At 51.6% G+C, this 18058-nt stretch overlaps 1 long non-coding RNA gene across 1 annotated transcript; it reads right to left on the bottom strand.

Moving 5' to 3' along the window:
• Window positions 1-1503: 1503 nt before the first annotated feature.
• Window positions 1504-15196, bottom strand: LOC310883990. The gene is made up of 3 exons (XR_014573976.1): window positions 15103-15196; window positions 2330-2538; window positions 1504-1590 (listed from the first exon to the last, which is right to left on the bottom strand). It is a non-coding gene; the product is annotated as an uncharacterized lncRNA (long non-coding RNA).
• Between the last annotated feature and the right edge of the window lie 2862 nt (window positions 15197-18058).

Raw genomic sequence — 18058 nt, forward strand, 5'->3', positions numbered from 1 at the left:
ACCTCTTTGGGCATAAACTTAAGGAGTGTTTTGTGACCACATCTGCGGTCTCCAACTGGAGACAAACCCTCCAGCAAGGCAGAGAGAATCAAGGCAGCTTTAGTGATAATGTTTCCCTTCTTCTCGTGAGTTTTACAGTTCAGGGTTAGAGGAATAACTCTACTTTGACAACACATCACCACTACAAGACTCAGATCTCCATACTTCCCTGCTGTCAAATAACAAAACTCAGCTTCCGCATAACCAATACTGGCACAGCTTCGCTTGTGTTGATGGAGAAATGGGTCAAATTCACCAAAGGGAAATCACTGAGGGAAATCACAGAACCTACATCTAGCTCAGAGACACCTGTGTTGAAAATGTTCATCCGCAGGTGGGAGAAAGTACCACAAATGCTCATTGTGTTCCCAGTCCTCCCCAGGTAGCTACTGTCAAGTGTCAGGGCTAGGCTGAACTTTGGTCTGATACATTAAACCATCCCTGTATTTATTTTCTAGGCCCGTAACTCACTCCTTAACAGGAGCCTTACTTACCAACAGCAGCGCGATGTACATGAACAGGATTGCGGCCACTACCAGGAGAACAAGAGACCAGAGGAACCAGAAGCCCAGGTTCCCATAGTTATACCTAAAAAGCAATAAAACCTTATAATAGCATTTGTGGCACGTTAGCAGAAGGGGCTGCAGGGAAAATATATTTGAAGGAGAAAACGCCAGAAAGCTGGAGGAGCTACAGAGGCGTATCCCAAGGAGAGAGAGGGAAGCTTTCCTTTTTATCCAAAGGCTCAATAACATTATTACACCTGAATAACATTATTACACATTATTATATATTATTATATATTACATATATTTTTATATATTATATATAATATAATATAATTATTATTATATATTTGTATTATATATAATATATAATATTATATGTATATATAATATTATATATATTATATTATTATAACAATGAATAACATTATTACACCTCCCCTTCTCATGGTATTTGAGCTATCTGGATGGCATCTGATTTTAGGGGCCAGATTTACATAACTGCTACCTACACAGTGCAGAAGGAAAGGATTTGCATAAAACCACACTGGTTATTTCTCTGTCTCCAGACTGGGAACATGCAATTCTCTTTGCTCCGAGATAGCTGCTGCAATACCTCTGATGCCAGCCACTATGCTTCTTCGGAGGGAACAGGAAAAAAGGAAAGATGACCAAGGGAAGGAAAGAGCCATTTAGTCCCTTTCATTCACCATTTTTGCAACAGCGGCTGTTATCTTTCTCACAAATCCACACTTAAACCTGTACACCGTAGCCAAGCAAAGGGCAGAGCCTCAGCACCTCTGGAGACCCTGGGAGTTCATTTTGGGTTCCAGAACCAAGATGTGAAGGGACCAAAGCTTTGGCTCGTGACTGAAGTGCCCGGCCTACCTGGGGTGTCTCATTAAAACCCGAGTGGGAAAGGAGGAAAACGTGGCACTTACCAGTCAAAGTTGTTGTAGTCATTTTTCGCTTCACCCCACATGTACAGGAAGACGAGAGAAAAGCAGAAAGCTCCAACGAGCAACGGGAAAAACACGCATTCCCGCTAGAGAGGGAGACGAAGGACAATCGGTCAGAGCCTCGTTCACTCCAAAGCAAGCAGAGCAAACAGCAGTCACTGCTTGCTCCTAGGCTGTCCGTGAAACACGTGGCTTGATGCTGGACCTTCTGAAGCCGACCTTCTCCTACGAGGAGAGGCTGCGAGAGCTGGGGCTGCTGGGCCTGGAGCAGAGGAGGCTCCGGGGGCTGCCAGCCATGGCCACCAGCACTGCCGGGAGGTGCCGAGAGGCCGGAGCCAGGCTCTGCTCAGGGGTGCCCGGGGCCAGGCCCAGAGGCCCCGGGCCCAGCCTGGAGCCCAGGAGGTGCCCTCTGCCCCTCAGGAAGCACTGCTGGGCTGGGCGGGTGCCGGAGCCCTGGCACAGGCTGCCCAGAGAGGGGCTGGGGGCTCCTCCTTGGGGACCTCCAGCAGCCGCCTGGACGTGGGGCTGGGCCCCCTGCTCGGGGTGGCCCTGCTGGAGCAGGGCTGGCACCACAGGGACCCGCAGCTGCCCCACACCACCAGCCACACGGGGACACTCTCTCCATGGTGGCACAGACAAACTGAGCCTGCCAGAGAAGCACAGCAAGCCCTCCAGCCCCAGGAGCTGCCATCTAGGACACCAAGAGACCGCGCTGGGCTCTAAGGGAGGTCAGGCCTTTGACCCACAGCATCAACTGCTTCTCAGCTTGGACTGACTTTTCCCAGTGCAGAAATGAATGTCTTTGCTGATTCTGAGCTAATTTACCGTCTTGCAGCAGCATTTCCCAGGCTCGGTCCTTCTGCGTTGGTACCGCTTCCACCGGCAGCTGTAGAAACCCGCCAGGCAGGAGATGAAGGGCTGGTGCTCGTACCTCTGCAGCAAGTGCCGACGTACCACCTTCAGCTTCCCAAACTTGATCCTCTTGAGGCTGGTGGAACTGGCCTCCATCTGAAGAGCTTTATCTCATCTTCCTCCTGAAATGAGGTCACAAGATTGATGTGAGTCTCCTTGCCTTCGGGGTAAGCTTTTTGTGTCAGAAGGAGAGGAATTGTTCCCAAGAGGATGCAGAGACCAGCAGGAAAGGTGGCTGAGGACACCCCACCTAACTTTATACCCCTGAGAGAGATGTCTAGAAGAAAAGTACGGTCATTTCAAGTCCCCTGAGTGGTCAGTGGTTATAACTTTGGTGCTCTGCATCACCTCTGAGGGAACCTCTGCCTCCCTTTGACTCTACAGGGAGCTCTGGGAAAGGAAATCATTAACTTTAGCCCTCCATGCAGATTCCCAAATAATGTCAGATGAACCTGAGATGAACTTAGCCATGGGAATTAGCTCAATATCGCTGTGACCTCTCTGCAACCCCTTACCAGTTTAAGTAGTTCAGGTAGGAAAGGGACCAAAACTCTCCCAGGACACAGCCCTCTTATCCCAGAAAAACTGCAGTGCTGCAGAGACCGATCCCTGATGGAAAAACTATTTCCTGACTCAAAGAGCTCTACTGGCAGCGTGTTGGAAGGCCAGAAAGAACAGCTGTAAAGATGCACACATGGGAGATCTGTTCATAATCGGGACTTTAAACAAAGACTCCGGTGGTAAGTTGCAGCCGGTGTTAGCAGTGAAGCAAACAGCACAGGGGTTGTGCCAGCAAAGAGCAATTTGCCCAGCAGGGCACTATCGAGACCACAAGGAAACATTAAGGAAAAATAGTCCTGTGTTGGCAGACGAACAGGCACCGCTATCCATCGCTTCTTTGGAGAACAGAGATAGCCTGAGATGCTCTCCGAGTGCCATAGTTCCCCCGAGTCCGTACCGGTCATGTTCAGATGCAGGCATATCTGCTGCAAAGTCCCAGCTCAGGAGTCCAATCCCCTTAATTTATCTGATGTAATAACAGTAATTTAAGAGCAAAAATGAACAGATTGCTGCACTACACACGTGGGTAAAATGTACATGTAAATAGTTTGCAAACAACTCCAAGTCCTGCGTTTCTTTGCAGAAATGAATGGATAACAGCTTGCAAATTGACACTACATAAAAACAACCCCAAAAATCCAGCCCTATGATCAGTTTGCAGAAGGCACAAATAAAACAAGATGCAAGTTAAAACGGAAATGATGCTCTCCTCATGTATTTCCTGCTATATGTTCCCAGCCTAACAGCAGCTGGGTTGCAAAGGAGAGGGGATGGAAATGAAGCACAAGAGTTGTCAGTTCAGGCTGCTCCTAACCAAGAAGTGCCCGCGTGTGCCATGCCCTGAATGCCTTCCTGAGACAGAGGTGTTTGCCCATCCACGACACTCAGTTCACCAGCATCAGATCCGGAGGCAGCAGGAGGTCACCCCCTGGTAAAAAATTGATGCTGCTCTCACATGGCGACATGGTGAGCCTGCTCTTGAGTAACCCAGCACAGAGGGTTTGTGGGCTCTGTGCCACCGGTGAGTGGTGTAGATGACATTTGATCCTGCTGTCCTAGTCACCTGGACTAAAATATACCTGGCATAAGCCCAGCGATTGCCAAATTGCCCCAGCTGTGTCTTCTGAATACGTTTGAACCTTCAGAGCTCTTACCAGAAGGTTTACATGTGCCATGCGGGTGCAGTATTTGTTACCTTCTAGTAGGATCCCTAGACCATGATTTTCCCCATCAGTGAAGCACAGCATCGTTTTTTTCCCCAGCCCTTGATTTAATGCTTCATCCTTTCCCTCCAGCAATAGCAATGAAGACACTGGTTCAAAACCAGCAGCTTTGCTGTCAGAGGACCATGAAATTTGCTATTGCATTCTTAATGGAGACACGAGGCTCACACATCGATATTTATCCATCAGTGTATAGGATTTGACAGGAAAACAGATGGCAGAGACCTCAGCACATTGTCCTCTCCATCTGGCTGGCGGGATGTTAAATCTGGATGTTAGTCGAGATGTTAGACTAGCTCTCTCATAAAAAGGGTGATGGAGATACCACCAGCTCCCAAGACAGGCTAATCCTCTCTGAATTTGCTCTACCATTAACAGTTTTTTTTCAGTGCCTGGCCTCATGTCTAACAGTTTAAGCCCACCACTTCACGACCTGATCTTGATGGATCTAGAGAGGAGAGTAAATGTTTCCTCTGTTACGTATTTCACAACTGTTTGGATGACTGCCGTCTCGCTGGAGCTTTTGGAACGGGTAAGCACAACATCTCACATAATGGGAAACATTCACGTAGCAGCCTTTAAGAGAGCTTCAGTCTTAACCACGGCCAAACAAACCAAGAAATCCTCTTGAGCATCCACTTCCTGGCAGCATGAGGTGGGTTTGGGATGTCCACGTGCAGATCTCAGAGCCCTCGGTGCTCAAAGGGTTCATCTTGTCTCACGGCTGAGCCCTGGGACCCCGGATAATGTCCTCAGGGGACCCTGGCACCCACTGCTTGTCATCCTTTTGGGAAATGACACTTAGAAAGCTGAAGTTTCGGAATCTCAGTTTGCAAATTCTGCACCGAGGAACATCTGCAACCCAGGAAACGTCTTCAGAGCTGTTTATGAGAAGGAGCCCATCATCCTCAATCATCCTCTACCATTCTTCCTCTCCAGCATGGACTGACTAGGGGATGAGAGCTCCTGGGGCTGAAATCCTATCCTGCCCAAAAGAGAAACAGCAATGCACAGAAGACCTTGCAGTGACCTGCCAGCCCCATCCAGAAGTACAAGAGGCTGCCAGAGGTTAGAGACCAGGGATGCCAATAAAGCCATTATATCACAGCTGGTGGGAGCAGAAAGCTTTCAGCCAAAGCTGAACGTGCCCTGCCAAGCCCCAGATCATGACTTGCCCCACAGCTGCTCCTGCTCCCACTGGGCATGCGGGGCTCACACTGGAAAAGCAAATGGGAGACTTGGAGCCCCACGGCTGCAAGGGACTACTGGGTCCACTGGGGAGCAAAGCACAGGAGATGCTTGAGATATTGAATAAAGAAGGCATTTATGTGTAAATTCAAAGGAAAGGGTTGATAGGGATAAAGAAAACCAGGCCTTTCACACAAGGGCAGGCAGAAATGTCCCTCTCAGCTCCAAATGGGTTCAAATCCTCAGCCTCCCCGTCCTTCTCTTTCTCTGTGTCCTCAGATATCGTGTTTAATTTAATGCAAGCTTCCTCACACCTCTGCCCCCCTTCGCTTTCTCCATGACCCTCCATCCCACAACCTCATCCTTGCTCCCAAATTTCCAGCCTGCTGTTACAGCTGCACTGGGGCGTTCAGAAGCCACAGAAACATCTCTCCCAAGGTATGGCCGAAACTGCAATGCCTCAGACCACATCAAGCACTGAAGCCTTTGACTTCACTAGCACCCGATCCCAACAAAGATAATATCCCGGCTTCTGGACCCAGCAACTGGGATAACGGGGCAAAGAACATTGCAGCATATGGTGGGTGCAGAGTCCAAAAGACAGGAGGGCCACACGAGGATCTGGAGCAGTTCAGCCATTGTTAGGACACAGCAAGAGACCTCACAGTGCTTGGTCTAGATTTGAAGCAGAGTGCTCCTAAAACTTGGAGGCTGCCTGCAACCCCTCCCCAGCTCCACCAGGCAAAAGTAAATGGCTGGAAAAAGGGGACAGCATACCCCAAATCCATTCACTGGGAAAGCCATGGGAGCAAAGAGCAAGCAGGAAAACATGCATCAGCAGGAGAGCAAAGTTTAGGGCTTCAGCAAGTGAGCCATGACAGCAGTAACACATGTTTTCCAGCTCCATAATCCCAAGAGACCTCAGGTCTTTCCCTTGCAAACAGAGACTGTTTGCTCACAGATAAGAGTCCCCGTAATTGCAGGCATTTGAGCGGGGCTGCTCATTTCCCACTGCTCGACAGAGAGGGAGGAAAAGCATGAGAACTAGCCCGCGGGGTGGTGGAGAAATGAGCTGGAGAAAAAATTGGGAAATATATTCAGCTGCAAAGCCTGGATGCAGAAGGTAGTGCAAGCAGAGCTGGCTGGAGAGGCAAGTGCACGAGCAAGGAGAGGATCCTTGCCTTATTATTGTTATTATTATTATTATTTGATGCTTAGAGCTGGGGAACTCATCTTCTGAGTGGTAAACAGGTACAGAAGCCAAACCTGGCATCACCTATAGCTTTCTCCTTGAGGCTTTGAAGTCCATGCTTTCTCCTCAGCATCATGATGCCTTGTGAAGCCTGATGCAGGCGGCAGGTAGGGGTGATCCCTGCTTTGCCCATCCCATTTCTAAGGGATTTGGACAGAATTTGGAGAGAAAGTAAACCCTGTGCCAAGGCTGAGCCTTCCCAGTGCCTGCAGCTCCTTCACCTGATGGTGGAGATGCCACTGAAGTCGCCTGGCACAGGGACCCCCAGTGCCATCCCTCTGCTCTCTGGGGACATCACACCCTGCCCCTCCACCTGGGAATCTTCAACATTATCACACCAACAAATCAGAAGGATTAAAATCAACATCCAGACATGGTGCTGGTTGGTCACCGTCCCCACGAGCTGCACACAGACCTTGCCACCAGCCAGAAAACTCAGCAAAGAGCCTCCCTTAAACCTGCATTTCCAGCTCACGGTGTGCCCAAGGATCTGGATCACAGCCTTGGTTTCCTCTTGTTCCACTGCCATCAGCCTTCACTTTCTTTTCAGAAAACAGAAGAGGTTTGACACAGGGAAGGAAGAAGGTTGATATGAAACACGACTAGTCAACACCTCCCTGTGATACGGGATATACATCCTTTCCTTTCCCTGGCAGGTGATAATTATAATTTATCAGCAAGACATTCAACAGCTTCTTTATTAGCCCTAATTATGCCTTGCTTCTGCGTGGGATCCCAGGGAGGATGTGCAGCTCGACTCGAGTGTGTGCAAAGTAGCCCTGAGGACTGATTAGCTGTTGGTTTGAGGCAGATGACAGCCCTCAGCACACAGAAATGCTGGGCCTTACCCCAGAAAATAATGAATGAACATGGAAAGAGAAGGGGTTAATGAGGAATAAGTGCTCCCGTGGCTGCAGGAACAATACTCGTTTCATTTTGTGTGCTGTTGTACACCTCCAGCATGCAGTGGCTGTGGCTCTCAGAGCTCTGGGGAGGTTTCCAGCAAGGTTAATGTCCCGTGTTTTGCAATATGCCTCCGCAGTTTGAACGGTCATAAATAATCACGCCTGCTTCAGACAAATGAACCTGAAAATACAGATGAAGCTTTGCATCTCTTCGGGTTGCAGAGGGACTTACAGAGCAGTCTTGGTGCTGGGGCTCAAAGGTCAGCCATCCAGCATGAGTTGTGCTGGGAAGGGGTGCTGTACCCTGCTCAACACGAGCCACACTGGCTGGTTAGACCAGGATTCATCTGAGGATGCAGGCAAATGGATTTTCCGAGGCAACCAACCATATATTTTACGGTGGAGGTGGGGGTCAACTTGACAAGCCCTACAGGAACCCCAATTGATGAGGATGATTGGTGCGGTTTTGGAAACACTTCTGCCAGCCCCAGGCTTCTGCACATATCCCTGCGTGGAGAAGCAGACATCACTCCGAGGGTGATGGGCTCACCTCAGAGCAAAGCCAGGCATCGTCCACGAGAGTCTGGAGCAGAAAAGGTACCTTAATCCCTGCCTTTATTTCAGAGGGCTCATCATAGGAAGGAACGCTTCAAAGTTGAACCACGTTTTAGCCCAAATTATTTTTTTTTAATTCTCTCCTTTCCCCAAAAATTGTTTGGTCTCCCTTCACTTCAAGAAACTCTCACAGTACGCTCTCATGTTTTGACCAAGTTTGTCCCCAGCCCCCCAGGGTTGACTCATTATCCACAACCTCTTGCAGAACCCTCGTCTAATCCTAATCATCATCATCACAAATCACAGCTGGTTTTCTTCATCTTCAAAGCACTTTGCGGGCTGCCTCTACGAATGCGTGCCTAGGAAATTATTGGCCAAGCCTCAGAGCATGTGCGATGGATTTTGTGCAAATGCTTTCAGTTTTGTGTTGAAACAGGCAAGGGGAAATTGTCGTGTTTGTCAAAGGGCCTCACAGCACTACAATAGATTTTTCCCTCTTTCCTGCTAGGAGCAAAATGAGTGTTTAGGATAAAGGCAATGAATAGTAGCTTAGTGGCTTGACATAAAAATAAAAATAAAAGGAAGAAGAAAAAGAAGGGGTGGAGAAAGACTTCCCAAGTGCCACAGCATTGGCTGGACTTTTGGCTGGAGCCATCCCTCCTTACACGGAGACTTCCCAAAAGGGCCGCGTGGTTTTGGGTCTGCAGAGGTTCGCCTGCTGCCCCAGTCCCTCCATCTTCGAGGAGCAAAGGTGTAGGACTGGCACGTATGGGGATGCTTTCATCTACAGAAATTTTCCTTTGAGGGGGAACAGGAGGTAAATCCCAGCATAGCTGTCCCATAGGGTCGGGGTTTGAATTATTTTTGCCTGCCAGTTGCTTGTAGAGAGGTTCCAGCCCACCTACCTTTCAGAAAGGTCCACCCAGCTCACCCCGCTGTCCTTCTGGGAAGTCCTGCCCGCCCCAACCCTCCTCACGGAAGGTTCCACCAGCCCCAACTGTCCTTCCAGAAACTTCCACCGCACCACTCGAGTGAAGGCCACCCCCAGCCTTCAGCCCATGCCAGTCTCAGGTCTCCAGGACCCCAAGGACTGAAGCTTCAGCCCCTCCATCATGGGGGGACAAGAGGAGGAGAGGGCAGAAGCTGCACCGACCCCTGCCCTGGGGCTCGTTCCTCCAGGGAGGGGATGCTCCAGGGCCAAGGGGAGAAATGGGGGAGAGAAAATTCTGGCTGAGAATAATAAAGTCCTAAACTCTGACATCAAGTGTTGACCCAAACGTAGCAGGTTTTTATGCTGTGGTGTCTCTTTCCTGTAATTTGTCATGAGCTAAAATGTGGAGAGGGTCCAGTTCAGCCATGGAAGGGCCTGAAAAACATCAGAAAACTCAAGTAAAATAAAATAAAAGGTCGACATTCACTCATAGGACATGGCTCTTTCTTTCTCCTAGAAGACGAATTATAAGGCCTGGAAACAAGGTGGGACTATGTAGGTGCAGAACCAGGGGTAGTGCCCCAGGAGAGCCCAGATCTGCACACCAGGGCTGCCAGATATCGGGGTGTTAAAGGGCTCCACTTGCAACGAGCCCCGGGATCGCATCGCTTCCCAAACTTCCCTTTCAGGCTCGTTTCATTCACGCCCACGAGAAAGCTGAAGGGTTGAGAAATCCCCCGCTGAGCAGCCAGCGTCTCGCACGCGATGCTGGAGCAGCAGCAGATGAGGCGGGATGTCCCGGCTGGGACAGGAGATTTTTTTTGCTTAAAGTGAAGAGGGAAATGCTGTGTGGCATTAAATATCCATTAATGCAGAAGCAAGGCTTCTTTTTGTCCTGTGGTACCTTGCTGCATATCCCTAGAGACATGATGCACTGCACAGCATCAAATTTGGGGTTAAAGGACCTTGTGGGGGTTATTACCCGCTAGACCAGAGCTTGGGGTGGGCTTCGAGCCTCCCTACATGAGACTCATCCCTCCTAGAACCAGAGGGCACTCCCTGGGCAGCCGTACACGGTGTCTTTACCTGCCCTGCCTCTTCAGGCCACTAGCCACCGTGGTGGCCAGCCCCCCAAAACACCCTGGAACAGCCACGGCATTGCCCCACCACATGTGGGGTGGCACACAGGTAGCTCTGGCCCCATTGCTGGGCCATCAGCAGTTCCTTTCTTCTGTTTTTTACCCTGAGAGCCTTCATATAGCTGATTTGTAACCCATGAGCTTGGGCTACAGCCCCACATTGCTCAACATGTCCGTTATATGGATGTCCAGTCTTCTGGGGGAGCTGGATTCCCTCCTCTGGGCACTACAGGTGGGCAAAGGCAGAAATTAGCCCCCAAAAGGGTCAGGAACTGTGAGCTTCCAGCTGTGAGCACAAGGAGGTGGTTGAAGCCAGATGTCGGCCCCATTCACAAGGCAGCTGACAGCCCCGAGATTAGGGACACGGTTTGGTGGGTGACATTGGTGGTAGGGGGATGGTTGGACCAGATGATCTCGGAGGGCTTTTCCAACCCTAATGATGCTGTGATTCTATGAGATGTCCGTGTCCACATGTCATTTTGGTCATGCCAAGAGCGAATGGGGAGCACTGGGGAGATCCTACCTACAGGTCAAGCCTGAAAACAAGCCTGAAACTCAAAGCGACTGGTTTGAGAGGAAGCTGCTCCCCACATTTCGGCGTGGTCAACAGGAAGGTTTTGTCCTCACCTGGCTCATAGCAACTTTGCAGGTGGTGCAGGGCATGGGGCTGTGCTCAGCACGGTCTCAGGTCACACGTGGAGCTCAGCCTGGGGCTGTGCCCCTGGGTGGCCCCCAGCTCTCCAAGAAGTCTCTGCCACCCTTGAAAAGTGGCCACAGCGAAGAAAAAAGGGCTGGGGAAGGAGGAGGAATAAATCCCTTGGAAGCCAAAAAAAAAATAAAAAAATAAAAATGGTGCTCAGAAAAGGGGGGAAACATTCCTTTGAAGATAAATCCCACTTTGTGCAGTTCAGCACATCCTGGCTCGGCTCCCACTCTGCTCCTGGGAATTCCTAAGCGGCTCTTTGTGCCCTACTGCTCAGGGGAGATGATGAGATGGGGACGCAGCGTGGGGGACCCCCGCCGGCCCCCCCAGCCCTGCTGAGGGCAGCGCAATGCCGCCAGCGCCATCTCCAAGGGAAGACTTTGTCAGTCGGCCAAAAGGGGGAGAAGAAAAGAGGTCTGCAGATCACATACCTCCGCCGGCGGCTCTGCAGAGCCCTATTCAGCCAGGACAAAGCACGGGGGCCCTGGACGGTCACCGCCCGAAGCCCCCAGCGCCGGCCCTCCCGCGGGCTGCCCGTGTTAAAGTTCAGGGTTTGGAGCAAAACAGCCCTGCAAGGAGGGGAGGAAGGGACGCTTTCCACGCCGTCGGCCGGAGGTTTCTCTATTCAGCTATCCGCAGCATCCATATGCATCAGGGCTGGCCGGTTTTTACCCCGTAACAATGCCGCCCCGCTGTTCCCAGCGCACCCCCCTTTCTGGCTAATTCAGTGCTACGCGTTTCTGCATAAGTCATCGCAGGATAGTTTTGAAGGGATTTAGGGAAAGGATGGCCTGACACTCAAGATCCACGCCCAAGATCCCCATCCTGACTCCAGCCTCCCAGTGCGGTGGAGCCATCACCCAGAGCCTCCTTTTCCCCCTCATGAACATCTCCATCAGCAGTCATTCCCTGTGCCATTTTCCATGGGGCAAGGGCGTGCTGAAAGCACGGTGAAAGCAGCAGATGACGACTTCACAGCTCATTTCTTTTTCACCCATCGTGAAAATCTCCAGGGCCTGCTCAGCAAGGCAGGTGCATGGTGGTTTTCATCGCATGGGCACCACCTCATGCAGAAAACCAGCGTGCAGGACCCCGATGGACAACCTCAGGACCTAGGGTATGGTTGGCTCTGCTGGGTCAACACCCAGCAGCGCTCACATCCCAACAGATCAGAAGAGGGTAATTTATTTAGCCGTAGAGTCTGTGGTGGGTGTTTCAATTCCTCTGTTTTAATTCCTCTAGGACCCATCTCCTCCGTGTTTGAGTGGTTACAAGGAGTGAAGAGGAATGGGTACAACTCAACCCATCCAAGAGCAGGCATCTTGAACAGGTTGGATGAACACAGCCAGAGTGCCAGGGCATGAATCCAGCCCAAGACATAAGGACATTCATCACTCCAACCCAAAAATCCCAAGCACCATTTCTTGTGCCTCCCAGGTTGCCTCGATTTAAGTATGGCCCTTGGGCACCAAAGCCCATTGCTGCCTGGAAACCCTGCCTTTGCTCTGGGTCTGTCCCCGCTGCAGTAGGAAGAAATGCAGGATTTCTCCATGCATGGTTAAAGGAAGCAGTCACGGGGACCACAGAAGTTCAACAGGCTGATTGAAGGCGGTAGTTCCCAATGCTGTAGTGCCTCATTCTTGTGGAATGGCCCCAAAACATCCCCAAACCAACAGTCACCATAACACAGTAACACAGGCACAGCCTGGCAGCAGGCGAGGGAAGGAAGAGGTAAAGCACTGCTTGTGTAGTTTGGGGGAAGGGGAAGAAAAATGGATCAGAGCCGTTCACCTGCATTTCACGCCCAAATTGGGATTTGCCTAAGCAAGAAGCTTTAAGAAGTTTTCAGGGAAACGGAGCACTTCGGAGAGCGCTGACCCCGCAGAACCTCTCAGACCGCTTTAAGGCATGAATCAATTAAAGCAATCACGGAGCAAAGGTTAATCAGTAGCAAGTACATCTTAAGAAATAAGTAGCCTTTTAAAAAGCCATTGCTCCTGCCAATTCCTCCCCCCTCCCCTTCTTTTCTAAAGTGGCTTTTAGTTCTCGGACTCTGGAGACCTTCCAAAATAAGTCCTGTGATTAAGAGCGGCTGCAAAATCGTGCAGCGGCAGGGGATGGACCCGAGGTACTTGCAGCAGCTCGGTACCACGGGGGGCTGAACATCTTCCAGGGGCCTCCAGCTTAATTAGAGCAGATGGAGGCGGGAGGGATGAGGGATTGCTTTTTGCAGTTAGTTTTGAGAAGGGAGGAAATGAGGCGGGAGGGTAAGGAAGGGACTGGCTCCACAACAGGTCTACGCAAGCAGCGAGGCTCCAGCCCGAGCATGCAGGCACACGGCAGTGCTTCGAGCTGTTCCCATGCCGTGTCCTGCCTGCAGAGGTGTTCCTCCTTCAGGCAGCCTCCTCTGCTCCCCTGCACAGGGTGTCCGAGCCGAGCCCATGCTCAGCCTGGTGTGAAGCCCACCACAGGCATCCTCTCTGAGCTGCTCCATCCGTTGCCTCCCTTCCTGTGGGATCTGGAGCCCAAAGGATCTTCCCAACTTCTTATCCTATCCACTCTTCTCTGAAATAGTCCAAGACCTTCCCGTCCCAAGCCACCAAGAGGTCACTTGGGCAGGATTTGCTCCACGTGGGGAGGATGCAGGAGCCCATGTGCCGGGTTAGGGCACCTCAGCTGATGGGTGATGCCTTCGGGAGCCGCTTGCACACAATTATTACAAATATTTTTCTGAAGCTTCTGGGCTCTTGCACAGCAAGCAAACAAAGCCTCATTGCCCCAAAGCTACAAATGTAGAGAAATAATGCTTCTTGTGTGTCTTGGCTGTTATTTTATCACACTAAACACCACCATACATCAACTATTTGCACAGAGGAACTTGCTAAGACACACGCAGTCCCGCAGCAAGTGATCACCAAGATTAAAGAGCTGATTTTTCATCCCCCCTAATGACACCTCAAGCCCAAAAGACACCATCCAGTCACCTGCTCGGTCCAATGCCATGCCATATTCTGTGATTCTGTGATAAGAAAGCCACGGGACCGGCTGTGAAACCCAGCTTTCTATTTCTCCGCAAAGTTTCCAGGTCGCCCTGGAAACCCTGCACACCTTTTAAACATTTCAATTGCAAAGTTGCAAAGAGGCAGCTTTGGCTCCCTTCACATGCAGAGCATTTTTTCAGTTAAAATCCAGCTGGTCCCACAGCACATTCTGCATTTTCTTTTGTTAAATGCAGCTAAACTCTTCGAGCAGCTGTAGGAAATTATTTCCCTTCTCCTTTACCCTTCCACCTGGTGTCATGTGCCGGAGAATAAGTCCAGAGAGAGACTCCCTTTGGAGACCTGGATTCCCAAAGAAAAAGTAGGAGGGAAGAGAGGGTGATGTACACCCTCTGGACCTCCAGCCAGATGAAATCTGCGTTATCCAACCCCAATTGGTCCCCGCGTTGACACCAGCTAACCGAGCTGCTCCTGATTTACACCAGCACGCAGCCCTGCGCCAGGGCACCCAGCCTGGGGAAGGGAAGAGGTCGCCCATCCGAGCTGGCTCGCAGCGGGTGGCAGACCCGAGAGCCTTTGCCCCCTTCCAGCCATCCCTACCAGGTCTCGATGATTTGCAGCTCTTCCCAGATGTTTGCCCTTTCACGGGTTATTTGCTCCCGGGACGACCTCCCTGTTCACACGCCGGGCAAGCTCGCGGAAAGAAAGAGAGGCTCCTTTCTCCCGTTTGCTATGGAAACAGCCCTTTATCCGAGGCATTACAAATGCTCAGCCGCCAGCTCCCTCCCACCAGCCCCCGGCTCCAGCAGCCCCACCGGCCACCCACCGCTCACGTCTCTCCCCAGCTCCCCTTCCTCCCCTCAACAGGTGACGGCAAACTTCTCTGGCAGGGGTGCCAGAGCGAAGCCGGACTCCTAAACTCCTTTTTCTCTCCAAGAAGTCACCGGGAACACCCCCCTTTGCAAATAATCCCCTTTTGTTCCCGCTTCTCCCCATCCTCCTGCTTTTCGGGCTTTGTTTCTCTGCCACCCAGGCAGCAGCTGCGACAATCGCCCCGCTGTCGGACGCCAACCAACACTCTCAAAACTCCGAAGAATACAAGAAAAGTCCTAAAAATCCACCTTCCCCCTCGCAAAGCTAACTTTTAGGGCAGGCAGGAACGGGCAAGGAGGTATGCATTTCACATAGGTGGGGGGAATCTTTAGCACGAGGACGTTGGAGGTAACTCACCTCGCCGGGACGCACATGGAGGGGTTATTTTTTGCTTTCTGCTGCTCTTGGATCGCTGTGTCCTCTGCTCGTGACACTCAGGACTCGAATGGTGGCACCGCTGTGTGACACCCAGTGTTAGGGAGGCTGCCGGAGCCGTCCCTCCCACCGTAGGAGGGGCCACGTGAGGCTTCATAAATTCAGCCCCCCGAGGCTGGGAAAATTAAAATCCCATCGTGGGATGGGGGCATGGCTCCTGGAGGAGCTGGGGACTCGTGGGTGAAGCCGGGTTTGATCCGTCCCACGCCCTGCCCACCCAGAATGTGAGAGGCTGGTGTTAAAACGCTGCCCTGGCAGAATTATGTGTCCGCAGGTTGGGATTCGAGGAGATATCCCAAAGGCGATTTGGGCAAGACATCGCTGATCTTCAGAATTAAAACTAACAAGCTTCCTCCTGGAAAGCATCTCCTGCAGCCATGAGCCCGGGGCATGAATCTGTAGCACACAATTTCTGAGCAGCCCCAGATGCAAACAGTGCTTATTTTATTTTATTTTATTTATTTTTTATTTTGCAATGGTTTTTGGCTTTAAGATCTTAATCCTATTAGAGACATAACTCCCTTTGGAGGGGGTGAGGGGCAGATCAGTGCAACAAAAGCAGTTTGTGCGGTTGAATTTTGTAACTTCCAATGCATGGTGGCCTTTTGGAGGGATATCCGTGAAGTTTCTCAGGCTATAAGGCTTACCTTACACAGCTCCAACTTCTATTTAGTTCTCCACTGCACAAGAGGCCAAAAAAAAAAAATCCCCCCTTGCCCCAAAGGGCTGCCTGAAATGCCACCACTGCAGGCTTTTCATCCCCATCACTTTTTACACTGGGATTTTTCCTGTTGGATGAAGAGAAGGTCCCTGAAAAGAAAATTCAGCAAACTGCTGTCTAAATGGAGAGGAGAAGAAGGGGGCAGAAATGATGGCCCAGTGTTTTTTAGGCAGATCACATTACAAATATAAACTTTTGATTAGAAGATGGGCCACAGAGATGACAGCCTGATTCACTCTGAAACCTAATGACGAGCAAAGGGCATATAACAGTTCCACTGTAAAAGCAGTACTGGTAATCCTTGGGTAGCACTAGATCCTACAGTACCATCATTTTCCTTTGGAGTTAGAATATTAAATAATGAGGGAGCCACAAAAGGTTGCTGAAGGCAGAAGCAGCTGTTTCTGTTGCTGCTTGTTTCTATTCCTGACCACCTTCAAGCTAACACTCAGCTGGCTGGGGTAGAGGCACGGCGTGGGGCTGTGTGCAAGCCTGTAGATAAATTACTTGGTTTATGGTCTGATTTCTGGAAAACTGATAGCGAGGGCAGGGAAGGGTGAGACTGAGAAGCCTGATGGCACTGATACGATGCAGGGAGCAGCAAGAGCAGCTTCCCCAGGTACCTGACAGGTGGGTGTCCAGCAGTTTTAGTCTCTGGGGTTGATGTGCTGGGTTATCCTCCTGAGCGGTGTGCTTGTGGCTGTGCTGAGCCCAGTTTCACTGCGGTCCTTGCCCGGGCTGCCTTTCCTCCAGCTGCTGCATCCTCAAGGTGTGGACAGGCTCCATTGGGTATGTGGGGAAAAAGGGGACAGGGCTGAGCAACATCATCAGCACAAAACTCCTCCCTGCAGCAAAGGGCAGACCATGAAAAAGGAAAGGACCATCACTGAAAATACAACCAAAGCCCTACCCCAAACCAGCAAATATCCCTGCTTCCCCCCCCCCCCCCCCAAAATACCAGCGTGCTTTTGCATCCTGCCCTTTCCTCTGGGTGCAGAGACGCAAAGCCCTCGGTTTGCTCTGCAATCACCTGGCAGATGACGTAGGGGCAGGGCGGGGGCTGCTCTGCCTGCGGTATCTTTGGCTCAGAGTTCAGCAGCTTATCTCAACCAGAAAATCCTTGCCCGGTGTCCCGGCCGGTGTCCCAGCCCTTCCAGCAGCTGACATTGAAGAGAGAGCAAGCGAGCGGGGTTGTTATCACGCTCCACGTGATGGACCTCATCCAGACCTGCTTTGCACCAGGACCTGCTGGAGCCCTGCCCTGAGGTTTATGAGCCCATAAAGAGGGCATCTGCGGGGGCCGGAGCCGTAACAGCCCGGCTCGGGGATATCAGCCTTGAACTCCGCTGAATTTTGCCTCTATTCGTGTCAGGAGAAGATAAAACCGCGGGGGAACGGCACAAACAGGGAGCGCCGGGAGCAGGGACATCTTGGTGCCCAGGTGCCTGACTAGATGCAGAGTCCCGGGCTGCATTTTGGTGAGAAATAATCACATTTTCATCCTACCACTGTCCCCCAGTGGCTTGGGACATTTGTATCGATGGGGTCGGTCACCCCCGGGCTGACCTTGTGTCCCCGCTCTGTAGGGTTGCACAAGGAGCTGCTGCAGAGCCTTGACAGCAGGTGACTCGTGCAGGGAGCGAGGTCCCCGTAAGATTAACCACAGAAACTGCAGTGTTTATGGGCAGGAACGATACAGGAGGAGGGCAGGAGGGGACTTCAGCCCCTGCTCTCCCCTGCGGTTGTTCTCCTGTGGCAGCAGGCAAGTCTGCCTTTTGCAGGGAGCTGTGTCCCACCGAAAGGCAGACGGTCCAGTTAGCGATGGGCTGGGGGTGGAAAGGAGCAGGGGTTCAGCAAGGAGAAGCACAAAGTCCTGCAGCAGGATGTGCTGGGGTCCCCCAGCTGGGCAGCAGCTCTGCAAAAATGGACCTGGGGGTCCTGGTGGGCACCGGGTGGAACGGGAGGCAGCCACGTGCCCTTGGCACTCAGAGGCCTCGTGGTCTTCTGGGCTGCCTGGGGCAGAGCAGGGCCGGCAGGCCGAGGGAGGTGATCCTTCCCCTCTGCTCAGCGCTGCTGAGGCCGCCCCTGCAGTGCTGGGCCCAGCGCTGGGCCCCCCAGCCCCAGCCCGAGCTGGGCACCCTGGGGAGAGCCCAGCGC

This window comes from Anser anser (genome assembly GCF_964211835.1).
Source record: "Anser anser genome assembly, chromosome: 1".
Classification (NCBI taxonomy): domain Eukaryota; kingdom Metazoa; phylum Chordata; class Aves; order Anseriformes; family Anatidae; genus Anser; species Anser anser.